Genomic DNA, 19,734 nt, shown 5'->3' with positions numbered 1-19,734 from the left:
TTCCTATCCTGCTGCATTTTTCACATGGGTCTATACTGGTGACATTCAGTAAATTGTGGGAATGGGTAACATTCTGTGCTCACATAAATTAGCAAACATAATAAAAGCCCTCTAGGTTTTCATGCAGGAAGCTTACTTTTCATTTTTGTTTTAATTGGGTGCAGTTGAAACATGGTGAAAATGTGGATTGCAGTTAATCTAGTCTATGTACTGTACTTACCATCACTATTGTTTAGTTTTAGAGGGTCACCCATATAATGTATGCGTCACGTCTTCCATCTGATGTTTTAAGTGGTTGAAGAAGTTTGAGCGCAGAAGCTACTGTGCAACTCGGGAAGCCTCTCCAGGAAAGTCCCTGTCCTATAGGTGCTATCTTGCACTGGCTTTTTATTGGCCTGGTCTACTAGCTGCATTTCCCACTGTCAGACTGACGCTTCTAATGGGAGATGCAAAGGGATCCACTAAAGGGGATGATCAAACAGATTACTCAGACTGCTATGAAATAACACTCACATTACCGATCCCTGCTGGTCTCCTCAAGCTGCTTCCATGTTCCCCCACCGCTCTGTTTTCTTCTTGTTCAGGAGATGGGCCAATATGACATTGAGGCTATGTGCACACTGTGCATTTTTTATACATTTTTCTTTTCCCTGCAGAATTGGCCCCAAAAAACGCATGTTTATCCTTATTCCAGCATTTACTATGAGAATTTTGAAGATCTATGCACATGATCAGGAATTTTCCTGACAGGATTTCATGTGCGTTTAAATCTGCAGCACGTCAGTTCTTTGTGCGTTTTTGTCTGCGTTTTTCCTATGTAATGCGTTTGCAAAAATGCATGGTAAAAACGCACAAAAAAAACGCATCAAAATGCACCAAAAACGCGCTGAATTTCCGCAGCATTTTTGCTGCCAAGAGGTGCAGAAACGCTGCAGCAATTACTGCACAAAATACTGATCGTGCGCACATACCCTTAAGGTTGTGAACTATTTTTTTTTCTTTAGGTGGTCAATAATGCAAAAATTTTCAAGCATAAACCGCTTCAGGAAGCGCACCTCTATGTGGGGTTTTCTAGCCATTTTTATTTATCCTGAAGTTGTTTTGTTTTTGTTTGTTTTTTTGTCGTTTGCGAGGGTTTTCTTACATTTTTGGAAATCCATTAAGCAGTGAATAAAACGCTAAAATTTTGTTATAATCCTTCCCATTGACTTCTTATTGGAAGATATGGAACGGCTTCATAGTGGAAAATGCATGAAGAACGGTCAGCTCACGGTCATCCCGTCCCTTTTAAACGCTTGGCATTTTTGAAAACCTGACACTAATTAAAAACCATCAAGAGACTGAACATATGACAGCAAATCATTTTTCAATAAAAATGGACAGCAGTATCTTTCATGCATGTTGGGTTTTGCCATTTTTTTTAGAAGCGCAAGCTCTCTAAAAGAGAGAGAACAGGAAGGAAAATAGGCGACTAGTCAACCCCTTTAAGTCCAGCTTTGAATTGTCAGCCTATGTTCACACTGTTTTTAAACAGATCTGCTCCAAAATTCTCTTCCATTTTGCTATTCATGAAATGAGGGGCATTTTAGCTATTTCTTTTCACCCACACGCCACTTCCCTTCTTGAGTTGGTTTTGAAAAACGTCTGGTGGAGATAAAACATGTCACTTTTTAGAGACCGATCCTGATGTAATCTGTTGCAAACTCTTTAGGAAAAATTATTCTTCAAAAATTCTTAAGGGTATGTGCACGCAATGTCCATAATTCAGCAGTTTTCTTTCTTTCACCAACTACTTCAGGCTTTCTTCCTGGAGCGGTTCCGGCAGCTTTTTTTTTTGCGTTGGCGCGGCCGATGGCTTCTTTTTCGATTAACTTCTATTATAGAGAGCACGTGGCTTCTGTGAAAAGGTTAAAAGAAGTAACAGAAGACTAAACATCTGCACAGCAATGTTCTTTTTAGATTGCTGTGCATTAGGTTAATTTTATTTTTTATTTTGCCACACTTCTTCTTCAGGTGCATTTTGCCTGAAAAAGATGTCGTGTACACATAGCCTTCCAAAGCCCTTCAGAAAACTAGAAGCTCGCCCAAAAAAAGTAGCACATCCTGCTGTGATTTCCGCCAAACAAGCGGGTTTGTCTGCCTCAAAGTGAACGTAACCTTAGACTCCCGGGGCTTCTGCTGGAATCCATACATTACACACACAAACACTAGACATGTTCACTCTTCTAGGTTGGACCCTGTAAGTTGTTCTTGGTGACCACATGTATTTTTGGGTGTCCGATGCGATAATTCTTAATTATGTTTGGTTGATATGTTGCTATAAACAGAAGGAGAACTAACCGGCCGAGGCACATTTAGGATGGTTTTGTGGAGGCATCATGGAGTCAACAAGTCAATGTTCTACCCTTTACCAAGCTTTGCATTCCTAAAATATAGTCACCACTCTCAGTACATCAGATACAAACCTGAATTGTCCCCAATTTGCCCTATTGCCTAGACCAAGATCCTCTTTTTTTCTATAGTGTTCATCTTTACAGCGTGTTTATTATGGTCTGATGATGGAAAACAAAAGTGCCCTTCTCTGTTGTTAATGGGACAGTGTTCCCATACGGTAGGGTCAGGCGAGCAGCATTGGTCTCCCACAACCCCGGAGGATTTTTACGCCGTTCATACAATTGTGAGTCTCTAGTTTACATTCAAATTCTTTAGAAAATAAGCTTGATGAACATTCCCTGGCTTACACGGCGGCTTGATGAATCCGCTTCTCGCACGCAGCAGTAACACTGTGATGTGTAGGAAGTAAGCAGAAGCATCTTGCATTGAATAAACTGGTCCCGGATTGTTTTTTTTACAGCAGACTTATTAAAATAGTTGGCTGCAAATGAGAATCCTTTGGCCCACCAAGTAGTTTCCGCTATCCTACTGTATCTGTTTTTACTCTGTGTGACTGGAGATTAGCTTCTGCTTGTGAATGCGGAGAAAAGCAGAATATATTCAGATTTGGGGCTTTTCACAGCTATTTCGTTATTTTTACATGTTCTCTTAAAGCTACACTGAAATGTACATTTCTTGCTTCATGGGTTTTTTTTTTCTTCCCTGGCTCTGGATCAACATGTTGGGTTATAGTAGAAAAATTATATATAACTAACCTTATATTCAACTCACCCTCCAATAGCTTCAGTAAGAAGAGAAAATCAAGATTCCAAACGGCAAAGCCCCTAAAAAAGACTCTTTAGGGAGTGTGGTGGTGCAGGGGAGTGTGGTGATCACACCGGTCTGGCTTCCAGGTACTGATGGATGAAAGAGGTCAAGAAATAAACTCCAGAACCAAATGGTAAAAAATAAAACCTAACTTTTACTGTGGATTTAAAAAACATAGTGTAGGAAAAAAAAGATTAGGATCCATAAGCTTACATGTTTTAGGTTAGCAACCCTTATACATAACTATTGACTTTTACTGTGGATATAAAAGTCATGTTTTTTAATTTTTTCCTTTCAATGCTGGAGTTTATCCATAGGACTCTTTCATCCATATTGGGTTATAGTTTGCACTCAAGGCAACCAAAATAAATGACCTAATAATAACCACACCTGTGATATAAAATGTATACATTTGAGTCAAAAAAACAGAAATTTAAGTAACAATTGAAAAACAAAGTTCACTGAAACTTGTAGCAATGACGCGAGAATATAAAGATACAGCATAACTATAGAATTCCAAAAGGGTAACAATCAAAGACCAGTACCTATAATAAGGCAAATATATAATTAATAACCCAGATGTAGGATCTACAGAATTAATAGAAAGCAAGAACAATAATAGTGACCAGCCAAAATAACCACTGGTCCCTGATATAAAGGGACTGTAAAGAGCTAATGCATAAAAAGTACACGGTAATACTAATAGATTCCTCAAAGGGAATAAAGATGTGTATCACCTAAAAAATGCAGAAAAAGAAGCAAGGAGTGTATACCATGAATGTAGGATCCAATGTGCCAAGTAATATAATGTCAGTGGGGATAAGCCCCACGCGTATCACTGCTATATAGCGGCTTCATCAGGGGTAGTGTGCACACAAGTGTGCTCCTTGCATCTTTTTCTACTTTTTATTTGATACACATCTTTACAGCATCTTTATTGTCTACTTATTATGCATTAGCTCTTTACAGCACTTTTATACAAGGGACCAGTGGTTATTTTGGCTTGTCACTACTGTTTTTGCTTTGTATTTAATTTTGATGATCCTACATCTGGGTTATTCATTATATATTTGCCTTATTACAGATACTGGTCTTTGATTGTTACCCTTTCAGGATTATATAGTTATAATCTTTTTAGTTGTATAGCGGCAACATATTCTGCACAGTATTCTTTACAATTCAGACAATTTACAGACCTTATCAGCACTGTCCCCATCGGGGCTCACAATCTAGATTCCCTATCAGTATGTCTTTGGAGTGTGGGAGGAAACCGGAGAACCCGGAGGAAACCCACGCAAACACGGGGAGAACATGCAAACGCCTTGTAGATTTGAACCCAGGACCCCAGAGCTGCAAGGCTGCAGTGCTAGCCACCATGCTGCCCTTGGTTATTATACTGTATCTTTATATCCTGTGTCATTGCTACAAGTTTCAGTGAACTTTAGGGATATTTGGTTGTAAATTTTTTAATTGTATTTATTTTTTTATCTCTATAAAATGTATACATTTTATATCACAAATGTTAAATAGGTTGAAAAAAAGACCTAGGTCCATTAAGTTCAACCTTCCTAATGTGCTTATAATTAGGTAAAATTTTTTGTTGTCGTTCTGTCAGTTGAGTACTGATTTAGCACCCATTTTCCTGTATTATCAGTGCTTCTCTTTATTTGTTCGATAGTTTGAACTCAATGGATTTGCGTCCTCTTTCAATCTTAAAGTATGCAAATTGTCTCTTCAAAGAGGAAGAGGATTAGAACTCTAGTGCCACCTACAGGAAGTAGCAATCCTAAAAATCAATAGGGACCCTTTAACAAGACTTATCACATGACTTGGGATATAAAGCCAGAGCCAGAAACTCAATTTGCAGACACTCTGTTTCGGGGTACTGCCCCTCATCAGTGCAAAATGTGAGTTCTGGTTTGGCTGGGTGAGAGGTGTCAGACCAGTATCTAAGGGGTAACATTTCTCCTTGCGGAGAGAGACATGTTAATCATGTCAGGGTGAGGAGACTTTTAAAGCCACAAGCCAGGAAAAGGACCAGAACTCTATGAAACTGTCACAGTCCATGGTACAAATTCTCTTCCAAGATAAGTATTCCTGGCCTATTTCATTGTTTTATGATGACGTTTCCAATGTTTTACCCAGTGACTGTTTACATGAAAGAATACTTTGTATTTTCGGACCGTTCTTTATGGGCCAAAATGGAGATTGGCTCCTGGTCTGGCAGACTGGAGCCATCTTTGAATCCCTTAAACAGCTAATCATCTGAATGAACGCTATGCAATACTACATTTTCCCTGGTGGGGCCGCTGAGTGGCAAACGCCTGACTGGCTGCGGCTTTCCCTGGCAAAGTCAGTTGATTTTACGAAAAGATCGAGATATAAAGTGATCAACTGATCGCTGCAGCTATTGTGTTTTGAAAAAGGCTGTCTTTTTAGAGATCTAACCCCAATGAAGGAAGATGCCAGCGTCTTCACTTCTCCAATAGGGAGGAATGATATTTTTATGCCAACATATAGAATTATTTAGTCTGAGAACAGGTGGAAAGGTCAAAAATAAATAGCTTTCCTTCCGATAGATCAAAGACTTTGCCATTGTGGTCGGGGTCTCGCCTATTGCTCTCAGCCACAGCCTAAATATGTGGCAGCTACTCCACAAGCCTAGCTTGTTTCAGGGGGTTAAAGGTTAGGGTGAAGTCAAATCACTTGACCCTGTTCTCAGCAGAATCCTCTTCATTCAGTGTGAGCGCCAACAGCTGAGCCGGAGACCTGTAACTCAGATTCAAAAATAATCTACTGTGTTCTGCAAGATTCAGCCATGATTTATGACCTCCAGATGCTCGTGTCATTTTATTAGCAGTAGCGTGAGCTAGAGATAGATACAGATATATTTATTATACACACCCCATATTAAAGGGGTTGTCCACTGCTGGACGTCTTCTTTGTGCTTAATAACATCAGAAAAAAATATGCCTACTTGCCTCCCAGATCCTCCACTCCAAGCACTGTGTGCGCCCTGCAATGTTGTAGCACTGTTTGGCACACGAGCACTGCAGCCCATCAGTGGTTGTTTCTACGCTACAACCTTCGCAGTTCTGTCAGACTGAACAGCTATGCCTTGTAGTGGACAACACCTTTAATTTCGATACCGTATTTCCCCTGTGTATGGTGCCAACAGATTACTGCTTTAATGGCACTAGAATCCTAATAGAAACTTTTGATACGTGACCCCATCACCACCTGCTAATGGCGGCATCAAAATAACTAACCGTTTGCAGAAGCCAAGGATGGGCATAGATGGAAGCTCACTGACACCTAAAAAGCAGCGATCTGCTGTCTGAGATTGATGTAAGGACTTAACCGAATTTTAATGGATCACCAATTCTTGGTGGATTACTATTGATTCATAAGGGGGTGCCCAATGATACGCGTTTGAGAAGGGCTATATATTTTGTTCTTGCATGGTAGACCTGTTATTACCTTTAATATGACCCCTCAGCTACCATTTCTCGTGGATACTGGAGGTCACTGAGGGCACAGCTACGTTTCCTACTTCTGAAACCTCTAAAACTACACTCGTGGAAGTATTTCTAGGGCTTTTTCGCACGTCTTTATAAAACACATACATGGATGACACCAGTACTGGTTTTTCATTTATCTGTTTATACCATCAGTGTTTGTTTTTCTGATATGTATAAAGAATTAAATTACAAATCTTCTATACTTTGCAATGTTAAACTCGGACAGCACATAGACTGTAAACAGATGCCATGTTTTTATGGACCCATAGACTTGTATTGGCCCTTGTCAGCTGGAAAAAAACAGACATGCCTCCGTGTGTTTTGCACGGACACACGTCCATGCATAAACAGACGTGCATGGCAGCATAGGTTATAATGGGTACATGTCTGTCAGGTGTGACAGTCGCTCTGGAGCCGGCGGTAGAAGGTCACTGCGCTTGGAATTGCAGACGGGTTCTTGATCCTCTCATCTCTGTAGTATAGTTATATCCTTCTTCCTTTAGGACCCAGCAGTGACCTCCACCTTCTGCTGCTGATTGACACACTTTTGCTTGGTAGTTAAATACTCTGTTTCTCCAGAGAGTCACCTATGATAGTTCTATGTAGCTCTGTGCAGACTTGGAGTACTAACAGTTGGCAGGTCTTGTCTTTGGTGCCCTTGGGGGACAGTTGGCATTATCTCTCTGGTGTCTGCTCAAGCTAAGTGTATACCCTTTGTTTACCTTGTTGTCTTTAGTTTGTAGTGGGGCTCACGCTGTCCCCTCCCTACCTAGGGCCTAGCTCTAGGGCCATTCAGGGCTTAGGTTCCTGCTCCACGATTGGTGCAGAACCAATATAGGAACGATGGGGTAGGCTGGGTGATATTAGATCTGCCTAGGGGTCTCAACTCCCCTTAGTTGTTGGGCTCCCAGCTCCCTTCCCCTTCTTCCCATCGTTGTACACTTATTCCTTCCCTCACCTTGCGTGACATTGTGGTATCCGTGATAAAAAAAAAGGATGGCACACATACTGGAAACATGGACGTGTGAAGGAGACCTTACACAAGATCTGTCCCCATGCTCTGCACTGTGTATAATGATGATGTCCCTTTTCTCTAATACAACAGTGGATCTTGTTGGACCCAGGTACAGTTGTAACTTTTAGCACCCACGTGCATTGGACGGAGTCTGCTCCCCACCCCTTGTTTCCAGTCATTTTCCATTAGGAGTGTTTCAATATAATTGCAGTGGATATATGACAGTTAAGCTTTGACGTCCTGTCCCTTATCCCAACACTTAAAGATTAGCCAGTGCAAAAAAAATGTAGCTGCCATAACTATCCTTGTGGCTTCTAGTTACAATGGGCTACGCTAAACTGCAGTTTACAACTAAACTAAGCCAAATGGCTATCTTCTGTTAAAGGGTCTACTTTTTCCAAAAGCCGTGCCACTCATGTCCGCAGGCTGGGTCTGTAAATCGTTCTGAGCTGCAATACCAGACACAGCCCTTTTGATTAGAGGGGCGCCGTTTTTGATAAGAAGGAAAAAAGCGCAATCCTTATGAATTTTACTCAAGAATCAACAGTGAAAATAGAAATGTACCCCCTTGCTAACAAAGTCTCGTTGCCACCACACGCTCACATATTTTTCCCTTCTGCTTATTACGTCTCTTCGATAATAAAGTTTTTGCCATGCAGTTGACTTGAGCCATTGTCCTTGCAATACGGTTCACTATTGCAATAAAAGAATATTTCCGCCATAGAGCGAGCGGTGTCATGTGAGGTTTGGCATGTAACCTTGAGTGTGTGAAGTAGCTGGGGTCTACCACAGACATTGTGTACTATAATGCTGAGAGTTGTGAGCCCAGGCCGCTGCTCTGCGCTGCGTTGTAGGACGTGCTCCGGCTCTGGTTTTACTCACGACACTGCAGACAGTTCTGCTTTGTGTCACAGAAGGCATTTCTATTGTAAATGGACATTCGGCAGAAAACATGACCTACTTTTATCGAACAGTGACATCAAAGAATCCCTATGTAGCCGGCAATGGCTTTTGTAAAAAAAAAAAAAAAAAAAAAGTGAACTTTTTATAGAAGAGACCACTAAGCCATCCTTTATTATAACCCCATCTTATATTCACGCTTTTATTCGGCTACATTCACTCGGTATTATTTAAGATTTTTATAATGCAAATCTGCTCCAAAATCCTCTTTCAAAACAGCTTAAAAAATGCTTGAAAAACTTTATTTCTATGGGAAAACCACTTTGCGGGGTTTCTTGTGCGTTTTTTTTCCTTCTGCGTGTCATTTGTTTTAAGCTATGTTCACTTGTTCAGTATTTGTTCAGTATTTTACCTCAGTATTTGTAATCCAAAACCAGGAGTGGGTGATAAATACAGAAGTGGTGACGTGTTTCTATTATACTTTTCTTCCGATTTGTTCCTCTCCTGATTTTGGCTTAAAAATACTGAAGTAAAATACTGACCAAAGTACTACTGTGTGAATGTGGCCTTAAGCAGATCTTTGCTCCAAACTAGGCACTGTAAAATAAAGAGGCTGCCAAAAAAAATCTTCAGGGGGTGGGAAAAAAAACCTCTTCAGGAAAGAAAAACCTACATCAAAAACTCCCAAAGCAGTTTCCACTTGTAAATCAGATTTTTTTGCCTATAAAAAATACTCCGTTTGAACCTAGACTGTGACTTCTGTGCCCACTTTAGTGGACATCTTCTGGCAGCGTATGTCCTGGTGATCTGTGAAGATCTAATGGTGCCAATATCCGTTTCCTCTGAATGGATGCAACATCCATTGAATGCCATGTTATCCCTTGTGCATGGAGACAAAAAGCTTCAGATAAACCCTTCTGATGAGATTTGTCAGTAAGTTTACTATTAGTCTGGTATATGATATTCAATCACGCCCAGTCATTCTATCTTTGGTCATCTTCAAGCTGGCAAAAGTCAACTGGCATCAGGGAGAAAGAAAGAAAAGGCAATCCTTTCACTTTGGACCTGATGATGAATTTGTCAGTCCTAGTGTTTGGCTGCCATCACACGTCAATATTTTCTCTCATCCGAGAGAATCAGGACAATTATGCAAATCACCCTCTAATTAGAGTACAATCCTAGTGTGGTCCGAGGTTTCTCAGATGAGAAGATGGGAAAAAGTCTCCATCTTCTTCAGTCTATCAGTTGGTGAAAATCGGACTACACTCAGATGTCATCCAAGTGCAGTCCGATGGTTTCCATGCAGTCGTTGACTTGCATGGCAGAGTGCGACCCAATAATCAGATCCAACTCGGGCATGCTGGAAATATTTTTTTTCTTGGACCGGCTCGGTCTAAGGAAAATATCAGACATGGGCACAGCCCCATAGAATAACGTTGGTCCGAGTATGATCCGATGTTTTGTTGGATTGCTCTCAGACCGAAAATATGAGTGCCATCTGTCTTGTTTCCTTACAGCCATCTAATGATTTACTCACTGAGAAATGTGCCGGACATGTGTTTTTCAGCTGTAAAACTTGGAACTTTGCTTTTGTGTTTGTGGATGGAAAGTTTGTCATTTTTTACATCTGAGCCGGGTCCTCTGGATGTAAACGATCACTGGCGACCTAACAAACAAAGCAGGAAATGTATGACATGTAACATGGGCTCCGCATCAATAAATCTCTTTGAAGAATATATTTGTTTTTCTTACTGTGCAGCATGGAATTGCCCTGACCGCTGCTACTACAGACGTGACGACTGGAGAGTGGAGTAAAGTACAAGCCTCTGCTGTATGTAGAGGATCTGACTTATCCGAGTGCGGGAAGGAATATTAACATTAGCTGGCACTACTGTCGCCAAAGCCTTCAGGGCCAGGTGTAGTGTGTGCTTGCAGTAGATATTAGGCACAAGATTTGCTTGGGTTTTAGGAGGGAAGTGCAGTATTATGTTCCAAGCTTGTTTTTTATTTGCTGTATTTAAAGTGATTCTGTCATTCAATTTATCATGTAAAATCTGTATTCAGGGAATGTTCACAGTTTTTATGACATGGGTTTCCTGGTTGAATTTTTGTTTTTTCCAAAAAAACACATGAAGTATTCTTGTTATCTTTTTAATGTTTGGTGCAGAGGCACCTTATGCATTGACAGATTTTTTTTTTTAAATGACCTGCACCATACCCCCCACCTGCTTTGATAGCAGCCTTCATCTCATCTGCATTGTTGGGTCTGGTGTCTCTCATCTTCCTATTGACAATACCCTATAGATTCTCTATGGGGTTAAGGTCAGGCGAGTTTGCTGGCCAAGCAAGCACAGTGATACTGTTTTTAAACCAGGTATTGGTACTTTTGGCAGTGTGTACAGGTGCCAAGTCCTGCTGGAGAATGACATTTCCATCTCCAAAAAGCTTGTCGGCAGAGGAAGCATGAAGTGCTCTAAAATTTCCTGGTAGACGGCTGCGCTGACTTTGGTCCTGATAAAACACAGTAGACCTACACCAGCAGAAGACATGGCTCCCCAAACCATCACTGATTGTGGAAACTTCACACTAGACCTCAAGCAGCTTGGATTGTGGCCTCTCCACTCTTCCTCCAGACTCTGGGACCTTGATTTCCAAATGAAATTCAAAATTTACTTTCATCTGAAAACAGCACCTTGGACCACTGAGCAAAGTCCAGGTCTTTTTCTCCTTGTTCTCCTTGGCCCAGGTAAGACGCTTCTGGCGTTGTCTATTGGTCATGAGTGGGTCATGGCACAAGGAATGCGACACTTGTAGCCCATGTCCTTGACGCGCCCCCTGGGCCGTGGGGTACTCGGCAGCCGGGCCTCTGTAGATGCCGGTGGGGGATATCACGGTGGCTGGCCCGGTCCGTGACCCAGGACGGTCAGTAAAAAGGGGAGATAAATTATAGGGGATTTGGAAAGTTCGTGACGCCACCTGTGGAATGCGGCTAAAGGGGTGCCGTCGCTGCGGAGCAGTCCTCTGGAGCTGGTGTTACGGCAGCAGGGATGGTGTTGCTCTCCACAGGTAGAGCTAGCTCCAGGGCAGTATAGGGGGTAGATGGTGGATGCGGGGGAGAGACGGCAGGACGGTTCCGGAGGAAAGGCGGACACTCACCCGGGGGTAAGCTTCAGTACCTTTACTGGTGATGATGCAGGCACGGTCCAGGGTACTCCAGGCGAAGGGCACACTTTTGGACTCTCCCCAGTGAGCGGGTATAGGGCCTCCTGATCCGTGGCTTTACTCGTTAAGCTTCTGGCCTGCCTGGAACTAGGCCTAGCTTGGTTACTGTCTGTCTCTCCCTTGCACCTGCTGACCTGGTGATAGGGCCTTCTCTTGGAGATCACTCTCCCTGGTCGCTGGGGCCTCCGTGACTCCTAGCCCTGGTACTGTAGTCAGCGTTTGGTAAACCTGGGACCTGTAGTCCTCCAGGGGTTCCGGTGGTCCCTACTGGGTATATGACTCTGTAGAATATATGAGTTTCACTTTTTGTATTGAAGAACTGAAATAAATTAAATTAAACTTTTTGATATTCTAATTTAGTGAGAAGCACTTGTACATAGTCAGGATCTGACCATTGTGGCTATTTTTATACTGTAGTGTCTAATAAGCGTGTGGAAAGGTCATTGTGAATGGTGGGGAAGCAGGGTCCATTGTGATTTCTCCTAATGTGAATGTTGTATCCTGTGTAATTGGCTGTGTATAAAGCCATTGTAATCATGCCTGTGATAAGAAGCCTTGTTGAAAACTTTCTAAAAGGACAGGAAGTATAAGTCTAAAAATTCCCCAGTTTATATTCCACCTGTAATGCTGGCTAGGAAGGGATTATAACATATCAATGTATACCTGAGGGTTTATGAGCTCATCTATCTATCTAGTTCTGAGAATTGAGGTCTTTCCACTAGTGTAACCCAGCAAAGTCCCTGAACATCTGCATTGCCTGATTGAACCTTCTCTCCTTTCTCCAGACAAATAAAAACTGCCGTCCAAGAGATAAACAGCAGCAGACATAGTTCCCAATGGATCTTGTGTAGACTGAAATTCTCTTAATTTGGCTGCATGAGAGGCCTCTGACTGGTTAACATATTTCTTGATTTTCACCGATGAAGGGCAACACCCTGGAACATGTGTCTGCAAATAGAGATTCTGGTTGGTCTTTTATCCAAAGGCATGTGGCAAGGGTCGATATTGACTTTTAGGGTTTCTTCTTCCAATGGGTGATGCTAGAGTTCAAATCCTCATCCTCTCTGAAGAGGCAAATTGCATAACCTGTTTACTATAAATGAAACTGAAATTTTGTGTCTTAAAGGGATTTGACAAAACCTAATAATATAACACTAGTGATTAGAAGTCTGATATAAAGGTTAATATGGGTATGGGTACAAATAAGGCAGTAATGGAGGCATATCCTCAAAAATACAGTTACAATGTTGCTACAAATCTATCCTAAAATGGAAAAGGGGACTAAAACTAATGTTTTCGGGTGCTGGATGTTGGACCCCCATTATCTGATACCTATGACCTATTCTGAGGATAGATCATTGTGGCAAAACGGCTTCTAATCTTAATCAACCAGATGTCTTGATTTGTTAAGCCAAGAGAAATACACTATTGTGTTTGTGTTTACTTGTGAATGTATGTGTTTTTCTTAGTATGTCCTTCTTGACCAGCCAATTATGTGTATAAACCTGAATGTTGACTTCTCTTGGTTTGGAAATAATAATGTTTGTTAATATGCTAATTACATATTGTACTAAAGCCAGCTATATGTTACTTTTAAAGAAGCTCCTGCTATACCAACTATGTAAACTGATTAAATGCACAAACAATGAGACCTGAGCCCTGTGGAATAACATCATCCCAAATTTATGACCTGTGGATCTGTACTTGAAAGGACGATTGTAACTATTTAAGGGACATTTGCCTCTGTAGCAGTCAGAATTTAAAGAGAATCAAAGATCAGTCAGATTCTTTAGGACATCAGCTTGATAGCATGGCTAGATCCAGAGAGACACTACACTATGAGAGCCTAAGGGACCACAGCCTTGGCTGGACAGATACAGAATTGCTCCATTGACCATTGCTGAACTCTGAGACTATGTGAAGAATCCAGGTTGGGACAATCAGGTCACCTGGCCACATATCTCACAGTCCTAGTCAATTCCTTTAATAGATTGGTAAGATCAGATGGTAACTTCATTCCTACAAATGGAACATATTATTTTAGTACATTTCTTGTCATGAGATGACGGTACTGATATTTCCTGATGTAAGAATCCCATTTTTTTCCTCTGGATAATTCATCCTCTCTTATTAAGATTGGAAATAAAAGCTTCTCTGCTCGCTATAGATCCGATATCCTACAGTGCTGACGTTTTCCTGGATCTCCCAAGTGAGAAAGTAGCAGGTAGAATGAGGGCTTGGCTTCAGCCCTGGGAAAATATACACTTTAAATGTTCGCTACTGAATGGAAAGGCAACCTGAGAGCCATCCTGGTCGGTCTGAGAACAAGACGGCTTTGTGTAGATTTTCGCAGATTACAGACACAATGAAAATGGTTACGTTTCCTGAATGTGGTTTCAAATTTGTAACCTCAAAATTTGTGTGTGGGTCTTTATCCGCGACTGTATGGAGGGATGTCCTCCGAGGCCGGCTGTACGTGTAAGGCAATTGTAGTGTATGTACACAAATCAGAGCGTGTGATTTCCAGGCTCAGCAGAACCTTTTAATATCTACATTTTCATAAATGTATTTATTGCTCTATAGGATTGTTTAGGAGGGGATGCTGCCGGGAGCCATAATATATAATGAAGTGTTAATTCAGGCGGTTTTGACAGTCTGTTAGGAAAGCCGCGTGCTACTCAAATCCCATTTATTTTTACTACTTGTATTGGAAAGCAGTAAAACTACTAGTTCCATCCACTCTTCAGCCTACATGCACTCGTCCTCCTCTGTTTGTTTGCAGACGTAATGAAGTGTCGCCCATAGGGAAGTGATTGATTTAGCAACCAGGCTCGCATGATATGTTACCCCTATGGATATAGGGATATTTTTTTAATACACCATCCACATGTAGTTGAAAAAAAGGGAGCACTGTCATTGGTCTTTAAATCTATGGACAACTTTGACATGGGGAAAAATAATGTTTTCCATGTGTTAGTCCAATTATATTAAGTAAAGGTAACCACTAAGGGCTCTGTGATTTTCTATCTACGATTATAATAGTAGTCATTGTAGTCTATTGGCTGTTCTGTCTTTTTTATTATTTTTGCCACAAAAAAAACTAAACTCAAGAGTCCTGGTCACGGATCAAATGCACTAATACAAGTCTGTGGGTCCTTGAAAAAACTGTGGTGGTACTGTGGTGTCACTTTAGTTACCAACTAGTGTCGTCTGATTTTAAAGTTTGATAATAGATGCTAGGAAACTGATGCAACTCTGATGGTAAAAACTGACATACTGACCAAACGCTGAGCATAATCAGATCCGAAACACAAATCTACATCGGTCTGGGTTTTTTTTTTTTTTTTTTGGCGTATGAGAAAAATCACTGAATGACGACAATATGAGCCCTATGTTTCAGTCTGCAATTTTCATCCATTCATTCAGCTTCCAACTCCCTGATCTAATTTTCACATTTTTCTTTTGTTGGAGTGTCCCTCCTGGTGATATAGGCTGGATACAGGTCTGTGTATTTCCAGAAGGCTGCTGTCCTCACTTTTTTTTTTTTTTCATGTATCAGTACTACTGTAGAACTGCAATTCTATTCTCGATGTGCTTTCTTCATGCCTCACTGTTTGTTTGTTTTTTTTTCTGCACTCACTGCGCCTGTACATACTTTGTTCCCTCTCCAGGCCTTGGAGATCTGTTTACAACCTCCTTTTTGCTGCTATATCTAGTACTGAGAAAAGAAAGGGAGAGCAGAGAACTATCAGGAGCAGGTGTGCTGACTGCTAACGGATGTCGTGTTTTTTTTTTTTTATTATTATTATTTATTTCTTTTGTAGGGCATTTCATAATGACGCCTATTTAGAAAGTTGCTTAACTTTGCATTTAGAAAGCCAATAAACAAAAGGAAAAAAAAATGTGGATCTGTCACCAGACTATGTTCTGCATACAATATTAAATAGATCTTAGACTTGATGAGACTGGTGTACTTACTTCAAACATTCATGTTAGAATGACTTTATAATTCCTGCCTATTATTGAAAAGAGATCTAGTTGGACTCCTAAAACTCTCCTGTTAATTTGAGGATTATATAGCCTTTATAGACTTCGAAGTAAATACACCAGTCTCATAATGTCACAGAATTTATATGATGAAATCTGGTCATGGATCCATTTTGAATCTACAGATTCCCTTTCTGGTGCAAAAAATGTTCTGGATTTTCACTGTGATCTGCAGACTTTGCTAAGCAAATGCGAAATGCATGGTAAATGATAACTGCAGATTTGCAGTACATTGGCAAGATCCGCAAGGAGTGAACTCCATTTCTCTGGGCTGAACCCTTATTGATGGGCACGGGCCGCTCTCCTTCTGCTATAGCTTTAATAAAATACAATCCTTGTTCAGCACGACTATTTCCATATCTGACAAAGGAGACTTTAGGTGATGTTTTTTTAGGGCTCGAAATATTACTGGTATGTCTTTTAGTTAGTATTCAAATTGGCAAACCTCTGATTAATAGGAAATTTAAGGAAACACATTAAATCAGTGATTATGTGTAATATGGGTTCAATTTAAAACATCTGTACGCTGCACTGGCGCATCCGGAAAATGAGGGGAGGATAAAGGTCATGTCAGTAAAAAAAAAAAAAAAAAAAAAAAATACAAAGGATTTCATTACATCATGTTTAAGAACCTCGACAATGTCGGCTTATAGCTGTATCATGTATTAACATCTTTTATTTCATTCTATATCTGCACAATGAAAAATACTAAAAATTGTAAGGTTTTATCAAAACCAAAAGGAATAAACTGATCGCAGTCCTGCTTGTGTAAAGATGGAAACCAGACGGAAGAAACTTTTATCGAGTTCTGCTCCTTAGAACTTTTTCTTTTAGTGTTTCTGACACTGTAGTATGTGTGTTCCACATGTCATGAATTGTAAGAGATGTTAATGGAGATGACTGGGATGTGTCCAAAATTGACCTCCACTTTCTCTTTTCCCTTCTCTGTTTTTCCATTGAAAGCTTATGAAAAGTCTTTTTGCAGACGATGGAAAGGTCATATAAAAAAACGATGAGAAACGCACATGTAAATATGTTTAATTTTATTTGAGAAGAAACCCTCTTGGGCACTGAACACCTGCATGTTCATTCTGTGACGGGAAATTCTGCAATTGACATTTTAATTGGGTTCCGTCCTTGGAGAGAGCGCTCCGATTATGTTTGTGATAATGTACAATGTGATGCACAAAGCTAAGCCAAACTATTTATAATGGTTAATAATTTCCATTCTTAATATTTTTCAACCCACTTTTGGCAAAAATATACTGCGGTATAATAATTGTTTGAGTCATTGTGACATGTTATCACCTACAGTGACCCTTCCATGTTAGTAGGAATTAAAATGTTTAGATCCTATACATGCAAATTGCCTCTTGCATATTTAATTTCCCATAGGAGCATTGCATGGCCTTTAAGTCTCCTTACACTGACATGCCAGGCATGTCACTATCAACAAGGTGAAACCTTACCCCGTAGATTCTATAGAGTATAAGTATATATGTACACAACGTCTTTATCAAGTGGTTATCCTGCCTGAAAAAAAAATAAAAAAACACTAAAAAGAATGAACGAATGAATATGTGCATTGAAATATAAAAATGACTTGCTGTTCATATGTTCAGTCATTTGAGCTTGATTTAACGGCCTCATGTTTCCAAAGTGGGTGACTGATCCATTCTTTTGGGTGGCTAAATAGTTTGTAGAATACAAGCAAAAAAAAAACTCTGACAACCAAAGACATTTAGAAAAGCGCACAGGAAATGACAAAAAAGATGCAAAAAAAAGAGACGTTTCGAGACAAAAACAAAAAACAAAAAACTGCATGTCTTCCTCCTTAAAGACCCATCGAGTCATCTAAAAGATATCGTGTGAACATATCCTAATGTGTTCAGAGCTCCTAAATATCCTCCTACAACTCACAGCTCTCCTTAACAATTGAGCAGACAGAAATCTTTTGGTATATTTTTTTGGGGAAGGGTAGCCTGCAACACAATGGACCCTGTTGACAAAGCCCTAAGACCTTTTCCATGTGATCATATGCCTAATTATAAAAGTCAATGTTTTATTCAGAAACCCCTGCATCAAACATGAAGACTGGTGTTCTACACTTCAATCTTAATGAAGGGGCATGGTGAAGTAGGATGCGCCTGATTCATTATGGGCGCACACCACCTAATGAATTGGGCACATCTTATCACCGGTGTGCGCCTCGCCAGAAATGTTACTTCAGTCAGGGATGCTGCTAAAGTGACGTAACTTTGGAAGAATTTATCGGATAGGTATTGCCACGCTCCGTCCCACCCTTGCTCAGCTCACTTTGGTGGATCAGGTCGGGACTGGTAAGAAAACTCAGTCTCGACAATTTTGTGTAACTTCGAGCTGCACAAAAATTTTGTGACTTTTTAAAGTGCGTGTAGAGCTACATCTAATGTGTTCTCGGACCCGGTCTGGGGTCAGATGAGGTACCTTGTGGTCTTTATTTTCTGTTTACTCTGAGCAGATCTATCCTGTTAATTCGTGACTGACTGGACCAATTTCACTCCGTAGAGTTTTAATCAGCATCAGCAACACTCATTAATTTTAATTAATTTGCCATTACCGAGAGACCTATTTCTGACCTCCTTCTTGTTTGACTAATTCATGTTTTCATTGCGTAAGGACAAGTGACGATAGAAAGTAGGTTTACATGTCACTCACTCATTCCTGAGGTATTTCCATTTTTGTGTCCCACTTTGCTCCTGCAGCGTGTTAATTTATCCTCAGTCTCTTGACGTGATTAAAGTCCTTTAGGAAATGTACAATTTTCAAGAACAGATGAACCATTCTTTTAATTTGTCTCCGGACGTGTAAGATGATTGACGTGGATTGCACAGAGCGTTTTTTTGGTGCAATGCCAAATCTTGTTTCTCGAAGAGTATAGCTCCAGTATTTTCCACAGATGATGATATGCTTCTTCACTATAGGCTTGAATCATCATTTGCAGGGGGGTTTTTTGAGTCCCCTTTTATTTTTTTGTCTTTTCTTTTTTTGCTCTGAATTCTTCAAAATTGTGCTTGTGACTAGTAAATTATATCCAGAAATAAAAGATGTTGTTGGTTTTTCTTTGTCTTTTTATTCTTTTTCTATGACTATTTAGCTGCAAAAATCTCATTCTGTTAAATGGTTGCAAAATTTGGAGGGGTTTCGGGTGTTTGGGAAGGAAGGGGAAATTCAGTGGAAAACATCTGGACTCCCCAAACCCTGCACAGAATGACAACCCTAGAAAAATAAACTCCACACGTGAGTTTATATAATATAATATAAACTTTTAAAAACACCAAAAAACAAATATAACCACAAATGCAATAATGAATCAGGCCCAACGTGCTTCCTTAGAATGGAAATCTCATGTCCATGTCTCATGATTGGGCTGCTGACAATCCTTAATCTGCATGGGGGATAGCTTGGCACGCCCCAGCCCTTGATTAGGCAGGCCATATACAAAACTAACAGCCCAGCATGCCCCTGAAATCCATACGGTCGCTGAGCTGGCACTCGCTTCATCCCTAGGACACAGTGAGTGGCGGAATTGTGACAGGCGGCACAGTGATTTCCTACTGTGGCCGATGATTGGCTGCAGTGGTCATGTAATGTTACAATTTAATATGACTGCCACAAGGGCGGACACTGACTGACTGCTTGGGGCCCCTGTGCAAGAAATGTCTGGGCCCCCCACCTTTTATGGCGACAAAGCTACAGAGGTGTGTATATATAGCCCCACACACACATATATGCCTCTTGGCCTCCTTTATTATGTATATTGCCATCCCTTATTACACAGTGCCCTCT

General features: G+C 40.6%; 1 protein-coding gene across 8 annotated transcripts in view; it reads left to right on the top strand.

The window, feature by feature from the left end:
- LIMCH1 (LIM and calponin homology domains 1) overlaps positions 1-19,734 on the top strand; it is a 365,336-nt gene that overhangs the window by 28,656 nt on the left and 316,946 nt on the right. The gene's annotated exons all lie outside the window — the stretch shown is intronic.

This window comes from Phyllobates terribilis, unplaced genomic scaffold (genome assembly GCF_046119375.1).
Source record: "Phyllobates terribilis strain yellow unplaced genomic scaffold, ASM4611937v1 Scaffold_1__5_contigs__length_1240528914, whole genome shotgun sequence".
Classification (NCBI taxonomy): Eukaryota; Metazoa; Chordata; class Amphibia; order Anura; family Dendrobatidae; genus Phyllobates; species Phyllobates terribilis.
This window is presented reverse-complemented; position numbering and strand designations above follow the sequence as displayed.